Source organism: Tursiops truncatus, chromosome 10, assembly GCF_011762595.2.
Source record: "Tursiops truncatus isolate mTurTru1 chromosome 10, mTurTru1.mat.Y, whole genome shotgun sequence".
In the NCBI taxonomy this organism is placed as follows: domain Eukaryota; kingdom Metazoa; phylum Chordata; class Mammalia; order Artiodactyla; family Delphinidae; genus Tursiops; species Tursiops truncatus.
Window position 1 is genome coordinate 4,920,786 of NC_047043.1, and position 26,866 is coordinate 4,947,651.

Consider the following 26,866-nt stretch of genomic DNA (forward strand, 5'->3'; position numbering starts at 1 on the left):
CAGGACAGATTATTGCCTAAGTGTCTCCTAGAGGTGACCTTTCTGGGCCTGTAAATGGTTTAACTTGGACCCTGGTAGGTGTGCTGGGCCGAATCTAGGGGGCACCTTTGGATTCAAAGCCAGTTTCGGCCACTTGGGTTTTCGTGGCAGCCGCCATGGTAGGTATGTCTGGTCCCAGAGGAGCTTCCTCTGAGCTATGTGATGTACCACCCCCCTCCCCCTTGTACCCTCCCAGAGAACCTTCTCCATCAACTGCCCGAAAGGCCTGTGACCTGTGGTCAGAGCCCAGCATAGTGACTGCTTGGTGTATCAGCCTCTCCGGAAAGCAGTCTAAAAACCTGTGCACGATTCTGGAATCTTTCAGACGCCTCAGGGACTGGAAATAAGTCTCTTCTAAATGGAGAGCACACTTGCATACATACCCACAAATAGTCTTCATTTCAGGATGGAATCAGGGCCTCTGCTGGCCAGATTTTTGAGTTGCATTTTAACTCCGCTCATGTCGCTGTATAATTTGAAACATCCATTGTCCATGCAGCCGACGAAGCCTGCAGAGGTAGCGGGTCGCGGCAGGCTGTGCGTGGGAAACAACATTGATCATCTGTCTGAATTCAAAACATGCATTTTGACCAGTTTCCTCTGGGTGGTTTCTTCTCTTGAAAAACGACTTGCTCTAGCTAGCTGGCCGGCGAAGCCCTCTCGCTGCGCGAGGGCTTCTCATATTCATTCCTCTCTTTCCCGGGGCTGCTCCTCCCAGCGTTGCCACGCCTCAAACGTCTCAGCCCCCACCTCTTGCCCAGCTTATCAGCCGTCCTTAACCTTTGTCCCGTCATCTTGGTGGGGCTGTGATGCACTCGTGGTGCAGCAGGAAAACAGTACCTCTGTGCTCAGAACAGTGGTCCTCCAACCCGCTGGTAACTCTTTCCACCGTGGTTTAAATCAGGGCCCATAGGACTTCCCTGGAGGTCCAGTGGTTAAACACTCCGCGCTTCCAACGCAGGGGGTGTGGGTTCGATCCCTGGTCGGGGAACTAAGATCCCACATGCTGCGCAGTGCAGCCAAAAAATAAAAAATCTAAAAAAAGAAAAAGGAAGGAAGGAAGGAAGGAGAGAAAGAAGAAAGAGAGGAAGGAAGGAAGGAAAGAGAAAGAAATCAGGGCTCTTCCTCAGCTTTCTCGATGTCCTGGTTTGCCTTTGGGGAAAGAAGGAAGAGCCATTCCAGTTGGGTCTTTACAGCTGAGGGTGTTTTCAGTTGGCATCTCGGAAGATGGTTTGCCAGCTTCTCCCTGGCAACACCTGGCATTTCATGGTCCTGTTACTTCCCATCCTTAAGGCAAGGCACGCACACAGGGCGAGTGGCCTTCAGCAGATCGGGGCAGTTCGGGGTTGTCTGAACACAGCGACTTTGATCTGTTGGTCTGTTTTAACTTCAGCCCCTTTAAAGAAAGTCCGAATCCTTATTTCAGGTAGAGCCAAGCCAGTCAGAGGGGCCCCACCGGTGTGATTTCAGGACCAGCCGTGATAAAGCGGGGACCTTAGGGGGTCCCCTAAGGGGAGATTCAAGCCCTGCTAACCCTCCCTTCAGCAAAATGGGGGCAGGTGTCTGACTCCGGGGTGGTGGCAAACGTTAGATGCGATCCTGTATGCAAACCACGTGGCTCAAGGTGGAGTCAAGGCTCTCGGGACACGTTAACTGTGGTTTGTTTCCAGCTTCACGATCCAGACCTGTTTCCAGTGCAAGCTTTTGTAGCTCTGGAGCTCACTACTACAACCAGCATTAAAGCAGTAAAGCTAAGGAGAGCCTGTCTGGGGGGTATCCTCAGCTGCTGGGGAAATGGAAGGGAAGAGAACAGAGGCAAGGACAAGCCATGCTTCCAGCAACTTGAGTCACGAGGAGAACTTTGAGAGGCTGGAGCCGGAGGGGAAGGCAGGGGAGGCTGGGGGGGACCTGCATGTGTTTGCACGCCCGCCTGTGACGGCTGAGGTGCTTTCTCCTCTTTCCCCGACGTCTTCTACCACTGGACAGGCCGCCCTCAGGCTGCTGAGCAGTCTGCATCCGGGCCCTACCTCTGGATGATGCAGCAGCTGCTGGTGGTGCCTGCACGGCCACGTGGCCTTGTCAAGCGCCTTCTGGCTGCTGTGAGCACCCGGGAGGGCTTTCAGATTTCAAGAAGTGAGAATACTCAGCTCTGGGAGCCGGTGGGGGGATGGGGCCTGAATTGCTGTCCCGGTTTCATGGAGCTTTGGACCTCCAGCCAGTCACTCTCTGACCCCAGTCTCCGCACATGCGTGAGGATTGTGAGTTACGTGTGCACATGCATAGACCAGACCCTCCAGGCCCCGAGATCCTCCCCACGGGGACTGAATGCATTTGAAACCAGCTCTCCAGGCCTCCTTCTTGGAGGTCGTACCACCTGCCAGGATTAGCACCTGGGGAGCGGTCCCTAACTACCAGCGCCTCTCCAGCCCCCATGCAGCTTTGAGAAATTGTCATTTGGGGACCGTGTTCTACATACCCGTGACCAAGATTGCTGGAACGACTCAGCAGTTCCCAGCACAGCCCAGTGACCCCACTGCTTCCCGCGTAGCCCAGCCTTTCTCAGCCTCCACCTTGAACCTGCTTCTCTTCTGTGACACTGTCTGAGAGCTAGAAACTCATCAATGAATCTTTCATTTTCAGTGTGCTCTTCCTGAATGAGTCGTCACTTGGGTTTTTTTCTAACTTTGCTCTCTGATCTCGAGGGCCACATCTGACAGAATGCTTGTGTTTAAAAAAAGGAGGGGTGTGGGCTTTTTTCCGCATCTTTCTCTGTTAATCAAACGAATCTGCTTTACCCTAAATGCCTTACACGGGACTCATTTAGAAGACAAGATGCTGTTCGTGAGAAAGTGAAAGTAGCTGGTAACCCTTTTTTTATATGTGAAAAAACGGACAAGCCATTTAAGCCTTTTTCCTCCTGGTAACTTAGAACAAAATCGACTTGAATTTTGGCCACTTTTGATTCTTCCCTCCTTGTGCCCAGGATAACGATGTCATAGGAGCTTTTAGGTACCACACTCCTGCTCAACTCTTTAGGTAAGAGGAATAATTGGCTTTCTCCTTGAAAGGAGGGCAGTACGGGCTGTGTCTGAGCTATTCTCTTGCAAATCCCCCTGGGTACTTAACGGTAAAGTCTGACTAGCTTCTAGTCTGCGACTCTTCTCGCTTTCCTTTGAACAAGGGCAGTGAGTTGCTCTTTTTCTGCCCAGCCCTCACGCTGAAAAAATCCAGTAGGTGGCCAAAGAGTCTTTGGAAGACTGAAGACAGAGCCGTTGGACCAGGTTTTAAAAAGAAAAGTGTGCTTGGAGCTTTGTCCAGAGAACAATGCAGGAGGAGCTGAATGGGACCGCGGCTGGGGGACAGGTGACTTAAATTAGGCAAGTTACAAATTGACATGTCTGACTATGGCTAAATGAAGTTCTCAAAATAATCCCCAAACCTGGCACTCGGAGGGCTGAAGCAAGTCCTGAGACCAGAGCTCTCGGCCAGCCTTGTTTCAGCCTCTAATTTATGATGTGGTGGCATCCTCTGCAGCCCCACCGGGAGCCCCTCCGGAAGGCTTGCTCTGCCAGACATGGACGGACTCTGCCAGCACCCAGGGAGCCCAACCCCGGGAGTCCCATGGGTTGAGAGCTTTGCCCTTTGTAAACGCCTTTCGTAAAAAATTCTGAGTTGCGGAGATGGCGATCAGGAAATTGCTCTGCAGTTTTATGGTGCCAGCACTCGGTTTCCTGTGGTTTCCCATGTGCCGCTTTGATTCGAGTCCTGCAAGGCCTGAGAAGCGAGTGTGACCCCCACCCTCTGTCACCTGTCCTGGGTCTGGCTCGCGTACGTCCCGTTTCCCCAGCCACAGGTGTGTGCTGTGTCCCGGGGGATGTTCTCAGGAGCGATCTGCATCTTAGAATAAAAGATTCACTGAAAGCGACTGGTGCCTTTAGCATTTGTGCGGTGATCGTCTTTATAGATATAGTGGTAAAACAGACGTTACATATAATTTACTCTTTTAGCTGTTTTTTTTGTTTTTTGGGGGTTTTTTTTGCGGTACGCGGGCCTCTCACTGTTGTGGCCTCTCCCGCCGCGGAGCACAGGCTCCGGACGCGCAGGCTCAGCGGCCATGGCTCACGGGCCCAGCCGCTCCGCAGCATGTGGGATCTTCCCGGACCGGGGCGCGAACCCGCGTCCCCTGCATCGGCAGGTGGACTCTCAACCGCTGCGCCACCAGGGAAGCCCCATTTTAGCTGTTTTTAAGTGTCCAGTTCAGTGGCATTAAGGACATTCACACTGTTGTGCAACTCTCACCTCCATCCTCTCCAGAACTTTTTCATCTTCCCAAACAGAAACTCTGTCCCCATTAAACACTAACTCCCCATCCCCCTCCCTGGTAACCCCTGTTCTACTTTCTGGCTCTATGGATTTGTCATTGTAGGGACATCATGTAAGTAGAGTCATCCAGCATTTGTCCTTTTGTGACTGGCTTTTTTCACTCAGCATAATGTTTTCAGGGTTCACCTATGCTGTAGCCTGTGTCAGGACTTCATTCCTTTTTAAGACTGAATGACGTTGTACATACAGACCACATTTTGTTTATCCGTTCTTCATCTGTGAACACTTGGGTTGCTTCCACTTGCTGGCTGTTGTGAATAATGGATGTCCAAATATGTTTGAGATTCTGCTTTCAATTCTTTAGGGTATAGATGCAGAAGTGGAATTGCTGGATCATAGGGGTAATTCTATTTTTAAGTTTTTGAGGAACTGCCATACTGTTTTTCCATAGAGGCTCTTCTGTTTTGCATTCCCACCAGCAGTGCACAAGGGTTCCATTTTCTCCACACCCTTGCTGACTGTTGTTGTTTTATGGGGTTTTGGTACTAGGCCTCGTAATGGGTGTGGGGTGGTGTCCCATGGTGGTTTGGGACAGTGGTGGTTTTAGTATTGGTGTTTGGTGGCATGCAGAGCTGAACCCCCCCTGCTGTGTTTCTGTGCGATAGAACAGACTCTAGGAGAAGGCCCCTTCCCCGTCCCCGTTGCCTGGGGTCTAGATCTGAGCCCTTGCTCTGGTCTGCTCTAGCTAAGCCCTGCGGCTCTTTGGGCAACTGGAGATAAGAGACACGTGATCTGGGCCGCTCTTAGCTCCATCCTGGTGGAAGGAGGTCGTAGCACCTTGGGGTGGGTTGGGATTCCTTGAAGATCTTTCTTCCAAGCACATGGGCAGGAGCAGAGGCACTTACTTTGATCAGTTTGCTGGGGGGTGTGCTTTCACTGGAAGGCAAACTCACCACTGACACATTTTTTAGTTTTACAGAGATATCCTGCGCCTCCCACAGCTTTTGAAAAAGACGCTCACCTACCACAAAAGCATTAGTTTTCCAGGGTAAATGGAAAAAATACAAGACTTGTTTATTGCAGGTTTATGTTTCCAGTGGAATGATGGCTTTTTAGATGATTTTGAAAATTGTGGCTCCGATCCCAGATTTCTGGTTTTATAAAATGCTTTGAGATTCTGTAATATGAGGAGATAACACATAAAGTTCATATGGGTAAGAATAAGTCTAATTAAGTTAGTACAATAATAAAGTAAGGCAATTACATAAAATTTGGGAAATAGAAAAAATATAACCCATTCACATCACTCTAACATTATTTCTTTATCATTTTGGTACATTTCTTTGCAGTCTTTTTTACTTACTTAAAGAAAAAACATGATTGTAATAATATGTACATAAAGTGTATAGATAAAGCTTTCCAAAAGGTTTTGCCCAGTTTGCTGATGCCATTAGCAATTCAGCATGTGAAACGTCTACTCATTTCACTATATCCTGGTGGACTTTGGGCATTTTTCCCCCCTAGTTTAATAGAAAAAAAAATGTTTAACTACTTACCTTAATTTATGTTTCTTTTGTAAAAAGCAAATGATGTTTTTCCTGGTTTGTTTTTTGCTTTTTTAATTTGACATAGAGAAGGTTCATATTTCTATGTGGTCAAGTTATCTATGGTCTTTTTTTTTTTAATGTCCCTTTTATTTCTAATTTTATATTTGTCTATTCCTTATTTGCATTCGAGTTTTAAAACTTCTTCCCCCTCCAGTGGTATGATACGTTTTTTTCTCTCTGGGAGTATGACCAATTTTGTTTTTATTTTATTTTTAGGTTTTAAAACGACATCCCTCTTTAACTAGTTAACCCACAAGGAATTTATTTGGGTGTATGGTTTGAGGTAAGAATTTACCTTGATATTTTCCCCCATATTGCTAACCAAGTATTCCAACAATTGTTACTGAATTACTCTGAATAATTCTGTCCTTCTCTGATGATTACTGGTGCTTCCTGTATCATAAACTGACTTTTAATAAGTGTATCAGACAGATCTATTCCTAGTTTATCTACTCTATTCTGTTAATTACTTTTTTCTTGCACAGTCCCCATGCTTTAATTATAGACTGATAATTGTTTAAATATCTAATACGCCTTCTTCCTGTAGTTGTATAGCAAAATTTTCTTTACTCTTCTCGTCAGTTTGTTTCTTTTAGGCTCACATGGGAACTGTTTTGTTATGTTTCTTTGTATAAAATGTTCTATCCAGTTGGGGTTTTGATCAGAATTGCAGTTAACATATAAATTAATCTAGAATATACATTTTAAAAATAAAATTTTAGCCTTCCTACCTAAATCTTGCTTCATCTCTCTTTACTTTTTGTTATATCTATGTCTAGGTGGGTTTTTTTTGTTTTTATTGATTACACACAAACTTTGTTGAATTTGTTGATTTGTGAATGGGGTTTTTTTAATTGTACTTTTTCTTTTAATTGTACTTTTTGATGGTTATTGCTTTCACATAGGAAGTGTGTGTGTGTGTGTGTGTGTGTGTGTACTTGCATATGTTATAGCTATTCACTTACAGAGCAAAACAATAACATATTGAAGAGAACACAGTCGTTGGAGTGTTTGGAATGGATCAGACTTGGTTTGAATCCCAGCTCTACTACTTACTAGATGCTTGACTCTTCAATATAGCACTGCAGTGTTGATCATATAGGATTTCAATAATGATAGCTACTTTGATTAGATTTCTCTTGAATATAGTTTTCCATTTATTTCTTTGGGTTTTCTATTTACACAATGATATCTACAATTAATGATAATGTGAACTTTTTCTTTCCAGTATTTAAATCTCTTAATCTGTTTCATGTCTTATTGCATTGGCCAGAAAAACTTGCTAAACAATACTAAATAATTTTTTTTCTGTCCTGGAGATTTTTGTTCTTATTTTTAAAGAAGTTCCTCTAGCTTCTCATTATGAAGTATAATTTCCCTGTGAAATATATTAGTTGGCTGTGGTTTGAAATGGATAATACTCTTTATATGTTGGAGAAGTATATTTCAGTTCTTACTGTTTAAGTGTTTTTAAGTTAAAAATCAGTTATCTTGGGGACCACCATCGTGTCCAGTGGTTAAGCCTCCACGCTTCCAATGCAAGGGGCACAGTTTTGATCCCTGGTCGGGGAACTAAGATCCCACATGTTGCATGGCGCAGCCAAGAAAATATATATATTTTTAAAAATATATATATACTGGTTATCTTGGAAGATTCATACAATTTGAACAAATTTATTTACAAATTACAATATTAATATTACCTAAGAGGAAAGATAGAAATTAAGGGTCAGTCCTATCTTGAACATACAGGTTATTATTTCCTGTAAAAATACCTGTCTCTGTATGAGGTATTTATGAGTCCTCTTATGGATTTGAATACTGAAGAGCAGTTAACCTTCTTGGGGATGGGGTGGGGTCGGGGAGGGCATCTACCCTTTAGTGGCCTAACCACCAGTTTCTTCATATATAGAAATCTGTACCTTGCTTTTATATCTGGTTGGGGTTCCACAGGAACCTTTTAATCTTTGATTCCTACTTTGAATTCCCATGTATACCAAAACTTGGAACATAACAAGTTTTAAGTAGAAATCATATTTAAACTTTGTAATCTTAAACTAGGTATTCTTCTGGTTCAGGTTTATTGGTGTTTTAATAATAATTGTTTTCCTGATGTAAAAGTAATATATATTCATTCTGAAAAATTTGAAAAATGTGGACAACCACAAAAACAAAACTTAAAAATAACACATACCGCTTTATAATTTTTTCACTTACTGTATTTTGAACATTTTCCAACCTTAAGTAAACTTACACTTCATGATTGCTAATGGTAGCCTGTTATTCTATCATATGACTATTTTACCATTTATGTACTAAAGCCCTATTAGTAGACATTTAGCTTGTTTCCAGTTTTTCATGATGGCAAGTGATCTAATAACAACCACCTTTATACAAATATCTTTGTATATATCTCTTCAGAAAAGCTTCTAGAATTCTTTTTTTTTTTAATTGGAAGTGGATTGGCTGGCTGAAAGAAGTACACATTTTCAAGGATGTAAATTTTCAAATTTCTGTTCAAAATAATTGAAACACTATCATTGCCACAACAGTGTATATCTGTTTTCCTCAGCTTTGCCCAAATTAGATGTTGAAATTTTAAAATATTTTTTGCCAATATGATAGGGGAAAAAAATCTTAACTGCAATCTTTGATTGGCGTTTCTTTCATTACTACAGATGCTGGACATTAAAATGTGTTTATTAAGTATTTATACGTTTGCTTTTGTGAATTGCTTTTTCATATCCTTTGTCCATTTTGCAGTTGAGATGCTCTTTTTGTATTGACTTGTAAGAGTCGGTAGAGCATAAAAATTAAGAGGAAAAGCATGAAACTCAGAAAGAGGTCTACATTCATGTCTCTGTTCTGACGCTTATTAGCTCTGAGACCCGGGCTGTGTTACTTCTTAGCCACTCACTGTCTCCACTTCTCTATTTTAAAAGTGGAACTAACTGTATCTCCCTTATAGGATTATGATGAGATATTGTGTGCAAAGCTAACACATCTTATACACCTACTAAAGTGTAGCTTTTGTTATACTGTTATACTGAGGCTCCTTACCAGCTCTGCCTGTAAATATGCTTTTCTCCTAGTTTGTCATTTCCCTTTCAATTTAGCCTGCAGATTTTTTTTAATGTATTTAAATCTAAAATTGTTATGCAAATGGAAATGTGCATCTTTTCCTTTATGGTTTCTTCCTTTGCCCTAAAAACCCTTCAAACCTGCCCCCACCCCACCCCCACCCGGCCAGAGACCAGGTAAATATTTACATATTTTTCTTCTGATTCTTCTATCCTTTTCCATTTTACATTCAATTCTTTAATCTATTTGGAATAGGTTTTAGCCTTTGGTGTAAAGTTAGTGTGAAGTTGGTATTTGGTGTGAATTTTTTTCCCTTTCAGTTGTTCCAGTTCTGTTGACTCATCTATCCTTTTCCCCTTGCTGATTTGAAGTACCACCTTTATCATACAGCAAATACTTCTAGGTTTCCTGTTTGATTCCATTGACCGGTCTAGCATTGCATTGGCACTATGGCATAGGATGGAACATACGTACATTATGTATATTCTAGCTGTATTGCATGCTTAGTATCTACATGTACTTATCTCATCTCCCTCCTATTTTTTTTTTTTTTCCCCAAAACTGAAAGTTTGTTTCTCTGTGCAACTCTAGACTTACAGCCTGATCAGGACATAAATTTTCCTGTCATCCTATAGAGTGCAATAGAAAGAACTTGGGCTATAGACTCAGAGGACTTGGATTCCAAACCTTGCTCCACCCACTAGCTGTTTAAGTCGGGCATATTATGTACTCTCTCTGTGCCTTGGGTTCTCTACTGAAGGAATCATGGGAAAATCAGCTCTTATCCCAAATTAATCTGAAATAATAGGACCAACTTGACCAATCAGAGAGTCACATCACTCAGGTCTATCTATTTCTACAAAATAGAAATAGATTGTTTTAATGACTGCATTGTTTTAATGACTGCAGAAAGTTTCTAACTCAGTATTTTGGTTATAACAATTTTGTCTTATCTGTTGTCATCATAATATAATTTCAGTAACACTAAACAGCTTTATAAGTACTTTTATGTATATACGTGCTCACATATGTAAATCCAGCTATATAAACATACTCATATTGATAAGTGGATGATTGTCATGGAGCAGTCAAGAAATAATGAACTTGACGTGGACTATTCTGTTTTTTTTTTAATAAAAGATTACATAGGGAACTTGATGTAACCTTAACAGTTTTATTGGATTAAGATGTACGTGTTTGCTGCAGCATGTAAATATTAAGCATCAAAATTTTAAAATATACAATAAGAGCCACAGTTTACTGCATACATAACATGGGCCAGATGCCTTTTTGTTTTTTTTGTTTGTTTGTTTGTTTTTTTGCTGTACGCGGGCCTCTCACTGCTGTGGCCTCTCCCGTTGCGGAGCACAGGCTCCGGACGCGCAGGCTCAGCGGCCATGGCTCACGGGCCCAGCCGCTCCGCGGCATGTGGGATCCTCCCGGACCGGGGCACGAACCCGCGTCCCCTGCATCGGCAGGCGGACTCCCAACCACTGCACCACCAGGGAAGCCCGGCCAGATGCCTTTTTGAATGCTTCATGCATATCATCTCTTTCGATCCTCATTATTACATCCGTTTTAAAGTTGAAGGAACTGAAGTTCTCCAGAGTTAGACAACTGTACTAGTGACAGCTGGTCAGTGACGGTGCCGGGATGGTACCCAGGGCTGTCTCACAGCCCAGTCCATGCTCCTTACACTGTAATGGGCCACTTCCAAGTATATTTGCAGTCCTTGTTTTGCTTTGTAAAGTCCAATTTCTGAGAAATTGGAGAAAAAAGAAAGTAGTTGAAGCCTGAAACTTTGGTTTCAGTTTAGGAATAAAACATGCTCTGATACACAGTGGAGTTGGCTGTAAGGCACAGGAAACATGAAGAACTCATACAACTATAGTGTAAAGATAAATCGTGGGGAAGAGGAACGGATCTGACGTGGAGAGAGCTCACATTTTAAAATTAGAATTACCTAGATCGTCTGTCACATTCTGTGGATGGTTGCTTCAGATCCTTGACCCTGATAGAGACGTTAAAGATAGGGACATTAAAACATAACAACCCTTTAGCCTGTAAGACCCACTGGGGCAGGGAACCTGTGAGCTTTATTGTACTCAGAGCCTGGAACATCATCAGTGCAACCAGTCGCTGGTTGAATGAATGAGTAATGCATGTCAGGTTTCTTTAGTAACGTGAAGAAGTAACGTAGTCAGCCCACACACTCTGAAATATCTTATTTTTTGAGCATGGACTCCATTACGTAGCTGAGGTGAGTATATGAAAAAGTGCCTGAAATTGCTAAGTCCATTGCCTTGTGGGAGTTAGAGGCAGTGGGCAGAATCATCCCCACACCCTAGTCGCTGTGGAATGACACCCAAGCACTAGAGATGACTTTATTTCTTCCTGAGGGAAAGAAAGAGAGTCTTCTGTCTATTAGGACAGACACATTGTTTTCAGTGTTTGCAATTGTCAGCCTCTTTCATGGCTATCTAGTTGTGTGATTTACTGCAGCTCCTTAGCACTTTTTACGGTTGAAAACTCTGTTCTGATCCTTTGGCCGGGGAACATATGGACTTAGTCTGTTAGCAGGAGGACCAGTGGCCAGAGTTATTGGAAATACTACTGCACTGTCAGTAAGCTCGACTGACGACTACCGTTTGGGGGTGGACTTAACTGAAACTGCAGAAATTTTACTTTGCTCCTGTCCACCCTCAATTGAACCCACAAAGGTACAGATACTTACTACTTATTGAGGAAGTATTTATTTCATTTATTTGCACTCTGGTACGTGACAAAAGAGCGCTATCCGACAAAGAAACAAATGTTGAACTCCGAGTACATCTTTTAGGGAAAGAAAGAATCTGCATCCTGTGAGAATAGAGCAGTTTTTTCCCCTAATACCTGCCACGTTGTCTGAAGGCAGGAGGGATGACCGGCCCTTTCTGTGGAGGGGTGAGGTTAAATCATTTAAAAATTCCATAAGCAGGGCTTCCCTGGTGGCGCAGTGGTTGAGAGTCCGCCTGCCGATGCAGGGGACACGGGTTCGTGCCCCGGTCCGGGAAGATCCCACGTGCCGCGGAGCGGCTGGGCCCGTGAGCCATGGCCGCTGAGCCTGCGCGTCCGGAGCCTGTGCTCCGCAACGGGAGAGGCCACAGCAGTGAGAGGCCCGCGTACCACAAAAAAAAAAAAAAAAAAATTCCATAAGCAATAAACTAACATCATGGAGGAAAGTTTGACTTAGAAGAGTTATTTAACCTTCCCTGATATTCTGATATCTTTGAAACAACTTTAGTAGCTGAGAAGTACGCTAACCATGCGTCAATCTAAAGGCCAACTGAGAATCAGGACATCAGCAACATTTGGCTTCTGGGCAACAAAAGGAGATGCTGGTCCTTACACTTACTTTTTTTTTTTTTTTTTTGCGGTACGTGGGCCTCTCACCGCTGTGGCCTCTCCCGTTGCGGAGCGCAGGCTCCGGACGCGCAGGCTCGGCGGCCATGGCTCACGGGCCCAGCCACTCCGTGGCATGTGGGATCTTCCCGGACCGGGGCACGAACCCGTGTCCCCTGCATGGGCAGGCGGACTCTCAACTACTGCGCCACCAGGGAAGCCCCTTACACTTACTTTTGACACATTTCTCGCAGTCTTGGTTATCCAGTTTCCTAACCACATAAATTAGAAACCATCCGTTAGAAAGGGAAGAGGAGGTTGCTACTGGCAGGCATACTGAGGTCAGAAAGAAGTGACAAGACACAGCCAGACAGTGAGGGAGGAAAAATAGCTAAAAGCAGACGAAAAACTCCGACTGGGATCTACTGCGGAGGCCTAGGGGACGCTAGCAAATAGCTAGTACCTGCCTATTCAGATGAACAGTTTCTTGAAGATGCGACCATCTTGTGGTCTACTATAAATCTTGCTTATAAAAAGTTATCTTTATTGGACAATCCAATAAAATATTTGAAGTTTATAATAGCATTTTGTGCAGATATTAACTTTCTGACTTTTCAGAAAAGGGAGAAAAAGTGAGACAGTTCATAATACATTTTAGAAAACGATCTGCTCCAAATTTTTAACCTTTAAAAGGAAAAACACCGGAAATAATGCATTCCCCGAGGTATCTGGGTAGCTAAAGTCATAATGTATTGAGGGTAGCAGAGGTTGTATGAAGGCAGCCCATCCCTGTGATGCTGCACGGCTTGTCTGAGAGGAAGCATCTAATTGGCTACGTTACTAAGGGGATTTGGACGTTTGAAATGACATCTCACCACTGCCTCTCAAGCCTTCTGCTCGCCTTGCCCATCCTAGGCAGACCTTCCTCCCACAGTTGGAATTTCCCCTATGTTCCCCACTCTTTCCAGCCCATTTCCACCCCTCCTTCACGTCTATTCCACCTCTGCATACTGTGCAAACGTGTTCATCGAGAACCTGCGCTGTGCCAGGCCCTGGGCTGAGGGCTGGGATGGAGAAATCATTAGCCAAGACAGGCCCCGACTTTCAAGCCACCCCATCCATTGAGACTGTGCACCCCTTGTCCTAAGAAACTCGAATTCCCGGGCTTCTCCACAGCACATTCCCTACTTCTGCCCCCCGATGGAAACTTCGTTTGTCCTTAGATATGTCACTTCCTCCCAAAGCCTTTCCTCGAGAAGACTGGTTCTCCCAGTTGACCGGGAGGCCGCGGAGTCTCTGGAGTGTGTTCCGCTCTCCTTCCACGCCAGGCCCCCCGTCGTCTTTGGGTCCCTCCTTCTTGTATCAGTCAGCTCGGGCTGCTGTAACTCAGCCACACAGGCTGGGGGGCTGGAACCGCAGCAACGTATTTTCTCACAGTTGAGGAGGCCGGAGGGCCGAGATCGAGGTGCTGGTGGGGTTGGTGCCTTCTGAGGCCTCTCTCCTGGGCTGGAAGATGCCACCTTCTCCCTGTGTCCTCACCGGGTCGTCCTTCTATGTGTGTGTGTGTGTGTGTGTGTGTGTGTGTGTGTGTGTGTGTGTGTGTGTGTCTTGATCTCCTCTTCTTAGAAGGACACCAGTCCTACTGGATTAGGGACCACCCCAATTACTTCATTTCACCTAATGACCTCTGTAAAGGCCATACCTCCACCTACAGTTACACTCTGAGGGACTAGGGGCTAGGACTTCAGCGTACGCATCTGGGGGGACACGGCTTAGCCCGTGCTGCCTCCTCTGATGTGGGTGTCACCTGTCAACGCCCGCCTCTTCTCATCTGCATCCCCGCCACCTGCAGAGCCTCTCACAGGAGAGCCAAAGTGACCGACTTCACATTTTTCCTCTCCGTCTCCTTCCTGCCCTCAGTCTCAGTCCCTCCGTGAGTGGAGGACCCTCTTTGTCAAGGACTCGTGTCCTGTCCTTCCTGCATCGTTTCCTCAGCCCCACGAGTAGGATTTCCCTCCAGCTCACAAGAGTCTTCTGCTTCTCTGTCTCCCCCGAGGTCTCCATCCCCGTCTCCCACCCTCAGACCCCCTTCTTCCTCTCACCCCTTGCCTCACCCTCCTGGTCACTGAAGCTGCCTTTCTTCCTCAGGGCCCTTGGCCACTCCCCATTCTCACAGCCTCAGGCCCTCTCTGGTGTCATCCCCCTTGTGATGGATTTTACTCATTTCAGCTTCCCGCTGTCAGTAATCCCTACCATATGTTTCGTCCCCTCCGTGGCTCTGCGGCATTGAAGCTAACGCAGAGCTGAACTTTTCTACCACCAGTTCCTGACTTCTTGCTTCAAGCCTTAGCCCCCTGCCCTTGCTCTGCGGCCCTGCTGCTGTCCGTAGTCAAAGCCATCGCATGGTAACTCCCACAACCTGATGTAGTAGTTAAGTTTCTACCATCTTTTCCCCTTCCCTCCTGTCACAGAATATTAATTATCCCTCTTTTTTCCCCAAGGCTGATCTCCCTACCATTCCTCCTCTGCCATAGACAGACAGACAGGCAGGCAGACACACACACGCATGCACACCTTCTTTCAAAAGCTGTGTTCTGTTTCATAGATCTGTATTCTCTCTCTCTCTCTGGATCTCCATTCCTTTCCTGTTGACATAAATGTCTATGGAGAACAGAAAGGGGTTTGTACGCGAGGTTTATGTGCGGGAGGGATGGTTATAAACCAAATCAGCAATACCGAAAGCTGGTCATTTGCTTATCTTTCCAATTAAATTCTTGTTAAGACAGCACAGACAATACTGGCCCTTCTGCCAAACTCCAGTCGAGAGTGTTTTTTATTCAGATTAGTCAAGACAATCAAGTAGGCATTTTTTGTTAGCAAACTATTTAATTCTCGATTGACTGACAGCAGGAGGGGTGATGACAGCAAGGAAAGAGTGGGTCCCGGGGTTTAGCTCAGCTCTGCCAGGTCCCAGCCATCCCGGCCTGGGGACCTTGGGACTCCTCAGTTTCATCAGTTGTAGGATGGGGGTGATAAGGCACCTGCCAGGTTGGAGGGGGGTTAAGCAAGATGATTCACAGGGGGCCCTCAGAGCAGCGCCTGGCACATAGTAGGTGTTCAGTACATATTAGCTGCCTACTACGTTGCTGTCGTTACTTTCCCTTCTCGCCCCTCCTTCTGTCACCTAATTTCTCAGCCTTCAGGCCTTCATTCACTTCCTCTCCTGCCATCACTCCTTAACCCTCGCTTTCTGGCCATTGCCTTCCTCTCTCAAATCAATTTACTTTCTCAGATCTCACCCCCTTTTCAGCTACTTGCTTTGACGTCTCTGTGATTTAACACCATTGACAACATTTTAAAAAAATTTTTTTAAGGCAGCACTCCCCGCCCCAGCTGTTCTGCTCCTTTAGAGGAAAGAGACCCCGAGAGCACTTGTCACCCCTCCTCTGCATCCACCTCATGGCAGGCATTTCCCTGGGGTTAGCCTCTAGCCTTTTACTTCCCATCCTCTCTGGCCCCCAGATGTCTCTCCAGGCCTTTTTCCTGGGTCCAGCCTCCTCTCGTCTTCCACACACCACCCCCTACTCTCCCCACCCCGCCATGATGCATGGACCCACCCCCCAACCCGGGTCCCAAACCAAGACTGGGGAAGCTGTCTTTTTCAAGTCTCTTCTTCTCACTCCAAAGCAGTTGGGACCAAGCCCAGGGGATTCCATCTTCTTTACCACCTCCCACCTCTAGTCCCTCTGTCTGTCCCCCTCTTTTTACTTTAACCCCTGCTTTGTCATGTGTCATTCTGCCGATGCTGGAGTGGTTTCCCTTTTTTTTTTTTTTTTTTTTTTTTGCTGTATGTGGGCCTCTCACTGTTGTGGCCTCTCCCGTTGCGGAGCACAGGCTCCGGACGCGCAGGCTCAGCAGCCATAGCTCACGGGTCCAGCCGCTCTGCGGCATGTGGGATCTTCCCGGACCGGGGCACGAACCCGCGTCCCCTGCATCGGCAGGTGGACTCTCAACCACTGCACCACCAGGGAAGCCTGGTTTCCCTTCTTTTGATGCCACGCCCCGTGGTCAGTGCTCCAGAGGGATTTTTTTTTTTCCTCTCTCCCATATCAAATTGGTCAAATCCTATTGCATCTGTGTCCTAAGTCTGTCTCAAACCAATCCATTCTCCTCCACCTCTATAGCCAGCGGCTGACAGGGTCCTTATTATTTCTTAGGTGGGCTCTTCTATTAATTCCTAACTAACCTTCCGATCCCAGGTCCTTCTCCATGGTCCCCCGAGGGAGGCTCTGTCTACCTCTTCCTTAAGCCCTTTCAGGGGCTCGGCGTCGGATAAAGCACAGGTCAGCTCCACGGTGTGCCCGGAGCTCTCGGCCGTCTGGCCCACGGGCAATTTCTCCAGCTCCATCTCTGGCTGCGTCCCTTCCTCCCTCTGGTCCAGCCACAGAGTCAGGTATTTGCAGTTCTGGAAACTGACCTTGTGTTACGCCTCTCTGCCCTGTGCTTGCTACTTACCGATCCCTCTGTCTGGAGCGCCCTGCCCCCTCCTTTGGGTGGGGTTGGGACGCCTACACGTCTCATGAGATTCAGCGGACTGTGTCACCTCATCCTAGGGGCCTTCTCCAACATCCACATCCTTTTTCTCCTCGATTCTCTTCCATGGCATAGCTCTATGGTTTCCATTATTTCTACTTCCAGCTCGATGTCACCTGCTTTGTCCCCTTCCACCTCCAATGGGCTCCTACCTCTGACTTTCTCATTAGTCATTCGTTCTCTCCATCTGGCTGGGGCCCAGGCATCATCTTGGCCCTCACTTCTTCACCCCCCATTCCCGGCCCACCAGCTGCTTTTCTATCAGTTCTTCCTCTGAAGCGGCTCCCAATCAGCTATTCTCTATCCCTTCCCTGCTCCACCCTAGTTCAGGCCCTGGTCCCTGAGGTTTTCCATGGACGGTGTTCAGAGTTCTCTGTGGGACAGCCTCAGCCTGTTGACTTTCACTCTCATCACCTGCTGTTGCTGTGTGGGTTACCATCCAACACACTGGAATCCTTACTGGTCTCTGAACAGGGCTCATAACTTGCCGCCACTGTGCCTTTGCATCTACTATTTCTAATCCCCATCTCCAGACACGAAATTTCTAGCCATTCTCCATGGCTCAGCCCCGTCGCTTTCTCTTCTGTGAAATTTTCCCCAATGACTCTTATTTGAAGTGCTCTCTTTTCTTGGAACCTCTGAATTTTGTACCTATTTAATGGTTCTTATTAAACGTTGGCTTGCATTTCATGATTACTTCTTGTGGATGCAGAGATTAGCCTGTAAACTCTTTTAAGGCATGGATTATAAATTATCCATTTTTGTATCACTTCTCCACTACAGGACCTATATATATATATATATATATATATATATAAAATCTCACAATTCCATATATATATATATGAAATATATATATATCAGCTTTGTTGAGGTATAACTTACAAAGAATGCAATTCACCCATTTAAAGCATACAGTTCAATGGTTTTAGTATATTCAGAGTTGTTCAACCATTACCACAATCAATTTTAAAACATTTCTATCACCCTTCAAAGAAATATCACACAATTAGCAGTCAATCCCTATTTCCCTCCAAACCCTCAGCCCTGGGTAACTATTAATCTACTTCCTGTCTCCGAAGATTTGCCTATTCTGGACATTTCATATAAACAGAATCAGAACGATATTTGTCCTTTTGGGTCTGGCTTATTTCATTTAGTGTGTTTTCAGAATTGATCCATGTTGTAGTATGTACTTCTTTCCTTTTTTATGGCTGAATAATATTCCACGTATGGATGTACCACATTTTGTTTATCCACTCATCAGTTGATGGCTATTTGGGTTGTTTCTGCTTTTTAGCTGCTGTGGATAACACTGCTATGAACATTCTTGTACAAGTTCTTGTGTGGATGTCTGTTTTCATGTGTTGTGTTATGTACCTAGGAGTGGAGTGGCTAGGTCAGATGGTAACTCTATGCTTAACATTTTGAGGAACTGTCAGGCTGTTTTTTAAAGTGGCTGTAGCATTTTACATTTTCACCAGCAGTGTGCGAGAGTTCCATCTCTCCACTTCCCTGACGACACTTGTTATTATCTGTCTTTTTTATTACAGCCATCCTAGTGGGTGTGAAGTGGCAACTCATCATGGTTTTAATAGCATGACTCTTTTTTACCTATTAGATGTTCAATAAATATCTGTTGGGTCAATGATATTTATATGTAATATGGACAAACAGACCTTTGGACGGCTCGTTTGACTGCCAAGTTTATGAATTAGCTAGAAAAGATGAACAGAGAGCTCAGTATCATTAGAATTCAACTTTCAAAAGTTACTTTTAGACTGTTTTTTCAACTTAAAAGGTTGCCAGTATTACCTAGGTGACATTATCAAGGTCAGGAAAAACCATGTAGCTTTGCAGGTTTGCATGGATTTTACAGAATAAGCTAAATTACAAGCAAAATTCCAACTTTGATATGGTTCCTACTCAAAACCTACTCCTCAATGGGGAGACCAGGAAAGGTAACTCCCTGAATGGGGACATGGGGTTGGGGTGGAGGGGAGGCTTAGAAAAATGCAACTGCTAACGTTTCCCTGGGTTGAGTTTTCCTCAGTAAACAGTAGACCCTGGGAAACATAACAGGTTCTGAAAACTTAATTTTGATGACTCTGGACGTCAGAGAAACAGCCAGCTGAATCAGTTCCCTCTTGGGTGGTTGATTATCTCAAGTCATAGGTAATGGTCCAGCTGCTTTTGCTTGGTTCTAGAGAGTTCTGTGTTGGCCAGGACCCATCCATTTAGTCCATCCCTAAGTAGACACTTCTGTCTGCAGTCCTGAACACCAGAGTTCAACTAAAGGCCTCAAATTAAAGGCCCGTGATTGGGCTTACAACTTTGTATGGTGTGCAGGGGTACTCAGAAGAGTTGGCGTGAAAGAGGGTCAAAGGTCACAGCCAGTATATAGTGGCCAGCTTTCTGTATGTGTAACATCATCTTGCTAAACAAGCCTCAAACGCATGATTCTGTAGTAGCATTCTCTGCAACTAGACAAGAGGCCCCCCATCTTTATAATTTGGGGGGCGGGTGGTGTTTGTTTTCTGCAACCACAATCACCCTTATCTGCCTGAAGATGTTTCCAAAAGGCTGACAACAGGCCCCTTTCAGAAGCTCAGTAGGAAAAGTATTAACAGTTGGAAACATGTCAGCTGCCTTATGGAGGAAGCAAAGCCCAGGCCTGGTTTCTCTGGGCTCGGTGATAACTTGGGCCGCCGCAGCCTGGGCGAAGCTGGTGTTTGGAGCCGTGGAGACGGAGCGCGGCTCGGAGGAGGGCCCCTGCTTTTCAGAGTTGAAACAGGAGCCCTCTGAGAGAAAGAGATATTGCATGTGGCTTCCCTGATGCCTCGGAGGGCGACGTGGATGACACAGCATCAGCCGTGCCATCGTGGGGTGGGGACACAGTGGCGGCCCGTTGGGGGCAACGCAGCCCCCCCCCCCTCCCCCGCTTCAGCATCAGCTGTGGAGTGTGGGGAAGGGAAGGTGACAAAAGCCAAGTCAGCGTTGAATTTGTTGGATGGAGAATACGCTCCCGGGGCGGCAGCCCCAGAGCGAGAAGGACCGGCCCTGGGAGAGAAACAGCCCGAAGTTGGGGGCGGGGTGAAGCGCCAGTTCCTTAATCTCCCGCCCCATCGTCGGCTTGTCCCACCTGGATGCAGAGCGAGGACCGCGTGGAGAGGGAACTGCACGGGTGGGGTTCACCCTCCCGTCTGCCTCTGAGAGCAAGAGGGGCGGCGCCGGGCCAGGCACCCCCGCCCCCCACGGCACCCCCTCCCGGCCTCCGAGGCGCCCCTCTCGCGCTTCCCAGGCATCGCTGCCTTTCCCTGTCCTCCGTTAAAATAGTGAAACAAACCACTGAGCGAAGTGATGGAAAGCCAGGGGCGGGGAGTCGCCCGCAGTGAGGGGCCGGAGGGGAGGGGGCGCGGTGGTCCAAGAGGGTGGCCGGCCGGCGATCGCTGTGCTGGTCGGACGGCGCTCAGCTGCGGCCGCCAGGACCCTTCCCCCGGGGCTGCCCGGCCCTCCCCTGGCCCGGGACGCCTGCGGAGGGCGCGGGGCAAACCTGGGGCTGCGGTGGGGGTGGAGGGGGGACTGCACCTCCATCCATCCCGGGATGGAAACTGCGGTCACCCCGCTAAAATCGGGCCGGGGGCTGCGGTGGGGACCAGCGGGTACCGCGGTCCCCCCCCCCCCAGCCCGAGCGCCGCCGCCGCCGCCGCTCAGTAACACGTCCCCAGGAGAGTCGCAGGAGCAACACGTGATGTGTCTACTTATCAGGGTGAGAGGGGGAGAGCGAGTCTCCGAGCGTGCGGGCGAGGAAGCGGGGCGGGGGGCCGAGGCGGGGGCCGGGACGACGGCTGGGGCGCCGGGGTCGCCTGCTCCTCGCCCACCTCCCTCCCTGTGGGAGAAGAGGAGGAGGGGAAGTGACTGCGGAGTTGATGAACTTTGCACATCCAGAAACGCCATTTTGATTCCTTTTCCGGAACAAGTTTGCATCTCTCCTCGTTCTCTCCCCGAAGCCCACCGGTCCCCACTGCATCATGCCTGGGAGCCAAGCGCCCTGCCCGGCCGTAAGTACGCGCCCGAGGTTCCGGCTCGCGGTCCTTGGGTGGCAGCGAGATGTCTGGGGCTGAGCGGGAGCGACCTTTTAAAGAACTTTTGGGGATGGGGAGGGTGAAGTCTGCAGAGCGCGTTGTACTTTTGAAACTCAGCGTTTCCCGGAGCCGAGGACCCGAGCGCCCCACGCCGCGCTACGTGCGCTCGGGGCGGTGGGGCCGGCCTGGGATGAGCTGGGCAGCCCTCTCCCCTCCGGCTGCGCGCCGGGCCGCTCCTCCTCTCTTCCCCCCTCCCCCTCCCCCTCCTCCTCCTCCTCCCCTTCCTCCGCTCCTTTTCCCCTTCCCGAGCTGCCGGCTCTGCCAACCAGCTCCCAGCGCGAGCCGCCGCGGCCGCTGCAGCGCCCCGCCGCCAGGACCTGATGCGCATCCATATTAGCCGTCCGAGCGCAGGAATCCGGCCCGACCCGCGCCGCCGCACCCGCCGCGGAATTTATTTTTAACCAGCACCGCCGGGACTCGGATGGTGCGCGCACCGCCGGCCAGAAACATCTTACCAGCGCTGCTCTCCATCTTCCGCCCTCTCTCCCCCGACATCCTCCCCCCCATGTGGGAGGGGAAACTTTTCTCCTACATACTTTCGAGTCCCTCTCGGGCCGAGGAGCGCGGAGATGACGGCGCCCGCCCGCCGCCGCAAGGTATCCGGGGGTGCCCGCTCGGGGTGCCCGCCTGGGGTGCTGGCTTGGGGGTGCCCGCCGGGGCCGCGCGGTGGGAGCATCCGCCGCGCCCTGCTCTGCGGACTTTGATCCTCCCGGGCGGACGGCGCCGGCCGGGAGGGGGCCGCGGGCAGCCCAGCGCCCTCGCCGTTCTCGGCTCGTGGCTGGTGGTCACGCCGACCACCGCCCCCGGGTGACTGGGCAGGGGGGGTCGCGTCCGCGCGTATTGTTCCCTTGCCCTTCCGTTGGCGGTGTACGTGTTTTCGTGGGAGCCATCGGTGTGGAGCGGAGCCTGCATCGCGGGGGCGGGGGGGGGGAACCTCGGCGCCCGGCGCCGTCACGAGCACAGGAAGGAGGCCGGGAGCATCCGAGGCGGGGCTGGCCGCCGGGGCCCGCTTCGCCGCCCAGCTGTGGAGCGCGCTCGGAAACTTTTGTCCGCTGCCCGCTGGACCAATTTTTTTGCGAGTTGTGGGTCTTCTCTGTCTCCTCCCGTCCCGGCCCGCAGAGCCGAGCAGGGGCTGGGGTGGGGGGGCCGGCGTCGAGGGGCTGAAGACCCAGTGAGCCCCCAGCCCCCCGCCTCGGCCCGGTCCCCCGCGCCCCCTCCCCGCTCGCGGTCTCTTAGGAAACTGCGACCTTAATGGTTGGTTGCTAAGGAGCAGGGGAGGTCCTTCCAGTCGCCAGCCCCCTCCCTGGGAGCGGCGTGTTTTCTGGACGGGGCCGAGGGTCGCGTCGAGGATGTGGGGACTCGCTCCCCGCCGCCCGCGGGGCCCGGGAGGCGCGTGAGTGAGGGGCGCGGCGGCCGAGCCCACTTCTCGGTGGGGTCACTTTTCTTTTCCGGCGGGGTGGGGGGGGGCGGGCAGAGGAGGGGCGCGGGGACCGGCGGGCGGGTTGACAGGCGCCGCGTGCAGCTCGCGTCCAGCGTCCGCGGTGCATCCGCGATGGGTTATAAAAGAGCAGGAAAGTATTTCTCCTTGCTCAGCAGATTTGCCCTTCCTCGCTCCTTACTGGTTAGAAGATAGAACGTGAGCCCAGATCCGGACGAGCAGTTCACATTCCATTACGAAATTCTACACGGCTTCAGAGCCAGCAGCAGGACACATTCGGGGCACTTTGGAGTTTTTTCGGCTTCTTTTTTGGGGATGGTGGTGGTGGAGAGAGATAGGAAGGTGAATAAAAAAATATCACTTTGGGATATGCTGAAAAACCTGTCCGATGGTTTTCACCAGAAGAAAAATGCACCCCGTGCTTGTTTTAGCGTTTAGGTTTAAAAGCCAGTGGAAATAAAGTTTGCCCGTTGGATAGGGATGCTGGAAATAGCGAGGTATTTCTGTCTCGAAGAGGAGGCTTGAGGTGATTTGTGCAAAGGCTGAGTTCACGTGCATCCCATATTTTTGAGGTCGTTTTCTTTTAGATAGGCAGTGGTGTGTGCATGCGCGTGAGTGTTTTCTGAAATAAATTTAATTGATGTGGAAAGTGGAGAAAAGGGAACTGCAAAGAAAAGAATGGTTTTTGTTTTGTTTTGGGGTTTTTGTTTTTGTTTTTGTTTTCTTCTTCTTCTTCCCATGGCCCTTAAAAGCATCCTCTAGGTCTGGTGCCTTTTTGAGTAGGCAGGTATGGGTCTAAGACATAATGTAACCCGGAAGTCTTAAGTTAGAGGCTGAAGTCCTGGCTGAAACTTCTTTTTTTCTCTCGCTTTCTTTTTTTAAACGTTTAGTTCTTCCTTCAAGAGTCACACAGAACTTTTGAAGGAATGGGTTCAAATTATTCTTCAAGCAATTTATGTAAAGGTGAGCCACTACCCTTTGGAGGGAGCTTCTGGGTACCGCTGATGGAGCTTGCTTTGATGTGTTTTGAGCTTTGGTTACACTGATGAATTAAACATTTGAATGGCTTTTATCAAGTTTTAAATGTGTGAAAAAACACCTTCCTTCCCACTCCCCCCCACTTTTACAAAAGAAAGGGAGAGTCCTTTGATTTGGTTATTTGTTTACCTTGTGGTCCATTTTAGGTTGTTAATGAACTTGCACTGTTTTATAACTCTTAAAAATACTGCTAAACAGGTTGCATTTTAGGATGTTTTGTTTTTAAAGAGGATTTGCTGGTTATGTGATACTCTTAAGAAATGCTGCTGATGTGTACCGTTCTATGGCATATCATTCGCTGCGTTTTTCTAGATACCACTTTTTTTCTCATCAGAAATTCAGAGCCTCAGCCCTTATGGCAGACAAGTGTTTGTTGTGTGATGGGGAAGATGGGTCTGACTCAGCTGGCACAGGTGGGGCATCCATTCCTAACTATCTGCATCATCTAACAAATGACCTTTTGATGGAAGGGTCTTTTATTTTAGAAGGAGGAAAATAAACCTACCTAGTTTAGCCGGCATGCCGTCAACAGTTATTGATTGGTTGGTTCCCTGCTGTATGCCGGGCCCTACGTAGTTGCCATTACGTGGCTTGCATTTCTACTCAATTTTGAACTGCTGTGCTGGTCCACTTGCTAAGATCAGTTTGGAAGTTTTTGCTCGCTGTGTTATGCTCAGCTGTTAACATCATTTATTATCTTCAGTGAAGGAAATTTCCTGGTTAATGAAACTAAGAAGAAATTCTACCAGTCTAGGGTTTTATATGGCATAATTAATATAAATTTTCCTCCTACAGAAATTGATTAAACGTGCTCACTAGAAGTAGTCAGAAGTGAATCCTTTTGATGTTTCTATTCATTATCCTTTTGAAAAGTAGGTGGTGCTTAAAAGGTCATAGGATAAGGGTTGCTTAGCAGCGAAACAGAAGGATGCTAAAATTAACCAAAGCATTTTTGAAAGGGAGTCCTTCTCTGTTTTACATTATTTAACTAGATTTAATTAATTTCTGAATTCTCCATGTCCTTTGACCTAGGAAAGTAGGATGTTAAGTTTGTTTTGTTTTTGTTATCACATTTAAATCATCTCTCTTTTGTAAGTGTCTTTTAATTGAAGTTCATGCTCTCTGACCAACTCTGGTGTCAGATGGCAGCTTGTCTGGGTGGACTTCTTCCCTGCTACCTGTGTGTTCGGGTTAAATCCTCCCAAGGAAATGGTGTGTAACATCACCTTATTTCACTGATTAATAACAGATTGTTTCGTTCGTTTTGGAAAGCCTACCTAATCCATGAAGTGATGTCTTCTTTTGCTCTTTATTAAACAGGTTTGTATTCAAAAGATAGAAATGCAATAGAGTATCGATAGAACGAAGGCAATGTAGTCTCCTGATCACAGGACAGTGGTCTTCCCCCTTTACTGAGATTAGATTAATTTTATAGGGCTCCTCCTTTTCACTCCACCTCCCCGTCTCAGTTCATTTCAGAACACTTCCTAATACCTGTTTGAAAATCATTACATGAGGTGTAGAGTATCTTTGGAACCAAGTGTTCGAAAGCAACACTTTAAGGATCTTGGGGGTTTTCAGTGAGATCAAAGGGTTGCAATCTAACCGAAGCCATGGTTAGTAACCATCCTCAAAGGCATGCTCACTGTAACTCACAAGTTTCCCTTCCTCAAGATTACTTGTGTACATCTGACCTACTGAACAGGCCAAGTTGAGTAATGTTTTTTATAGCCAAATATAATTAAGAAATTAGATGGGTTTTTTTGGGGTGTGGGGGGAGGAGGCAGGGTAAGTGAGTTTTCTCTCTTTTAAACTTAGAAAGTGGTTTTGGAGTAGAAATAGCTATGGCTGTCTTCAAAAAGCAGGGGTCAGCCTGTGATTTCCACGCCCTTGGGGGCCTCCCCATAAATCAGAGGTAAAAGGTGTACCATCTGAAACGCAGAGGCAGGCATACGATGTGCTTTCTGAAATGCATCACTTATTTTTAATTTCCCCTGCTCCCATGGAAGGCAGAATACAGAGAGGAAAACCATCTGCGTTGTTTTCATGATGACCGAGGTGGGAGAGTGAGGAAGATGGGGCGCGAGGGTGACAGACGTTTTCCTTTTCTGTTAGTTGTCCTCTGGGACAGGGTCACCACTGTGCTGGTCTCTGTTTCCCTCGTCACCTTCCCTGGGTGTCCCTGTCCGAGTGTAGCTGGCGTTGGTTGGTGGAGATGGGGGTGGTGGGGGTGGGGAGCCTGGGAGGAGGGCGCAGGGAGCTCTCCCTTCCAGCTACTGGTGCATCTTGTTTCTGATGGTACTTGGGGCACAGGTGAGCCAGTCTGCCCATCAATAAAGGTGGCTGCCAGTGAATAGGTGCTTTAGACAAAAGAAGTGGGAGAGGGTGGAGACTGTTTGTTCAGTGTGATTCAAGCAAGCCGTGCTAATAGAACTTGAAAGCCTCTGTAAAGTCCCAGCGTCTGGGTACGGGCTACTCCTGCGGGCCTTTCAGACTCGGGGAGGGCGGGTGGTCCCGATAGGGTGGAGAAAGCCCAGTCAAAAGCCCCACCACATTCTTTGTCAGCCAGCCAGACTGCAGAGAAAAAGTCTCAGTGGGGGTAATTAGATAAAGCTTTTAAATGGCTCTATTTGTTTTGCCCTGGCTAGCTTGGTATCTCGTCTCTCTACCCCCTCTTTCAGAGACCGCGGGGTAAGATGGCTTTAAGAATGTTGGAGGCTTTCAGTGGTTTCACTACTTGTGAAATTTCATTTTTCGTTAGGGCAGACTCTGGACAAAGCTAACTGCACCCTGCTTTTGTGAAGGCCTTGAACAAAGATTCGAATTTGATCCTCAGAGCAGCATGGTGAGGGCTGGGTGGGTGTATTAACCCATTTTCCAGCTGTGCCAACTTCCACCCGATGGCTAGTAATAAATCAGGCCCAGGACCCAGAACACCCAGCCCCAGCCTCAGTCCAAACAACACCTGCTTTTCCAAGTCAGCTTGGCCTCAGAAGACAGAGCATTAAATATACAGGGCCTGTTTATCTGTGTGTGTGCTTTTTAAATGAGACCAGATCCTTTCACAATAATGCTGTGGTTGAATTTGAAGATGTAAGGCAATTGGAAAAGAAACTTTTTAGCCTTTGCCAGCACTTCTCTTGATGAACGTGATTATAGGCATTCTTTTCAGTAGGTTTTCTACCTCGTGGGATCATTGTAAGGATAAAATAAATGTTCCA

At 47.6% G+C, this 26,866-nt stretch overlaps 1 protein-coding gene across 13 annotated transcripts in view; it reads left to right on the forward strand.

Moving 5' to 3' along the window:
• Positions 1-26,866, forward strand: part of RREB1 (ras responsive element binding protein 1) — a 180,350-nt gene that overhangs the window by 21,689 nt on the left and 131,795 nt on the right. For 2 of the 13 annotated variants that reach the window (XM_033863814.2, XM_033863812.2), the window contains exon 1: positions 20,846-21,085. The exons of 2 other annotated variants lie outside the window; for them this stretch is intronic. The gene's annotated coding sequence lies outside the window, so the exon portion shown is untranslated. 9 more of the 13 variants (XM_033863798.2, XM_033863811.2, XM_033863803.2 and 6 more) reach the window with 7 other exon arrangements.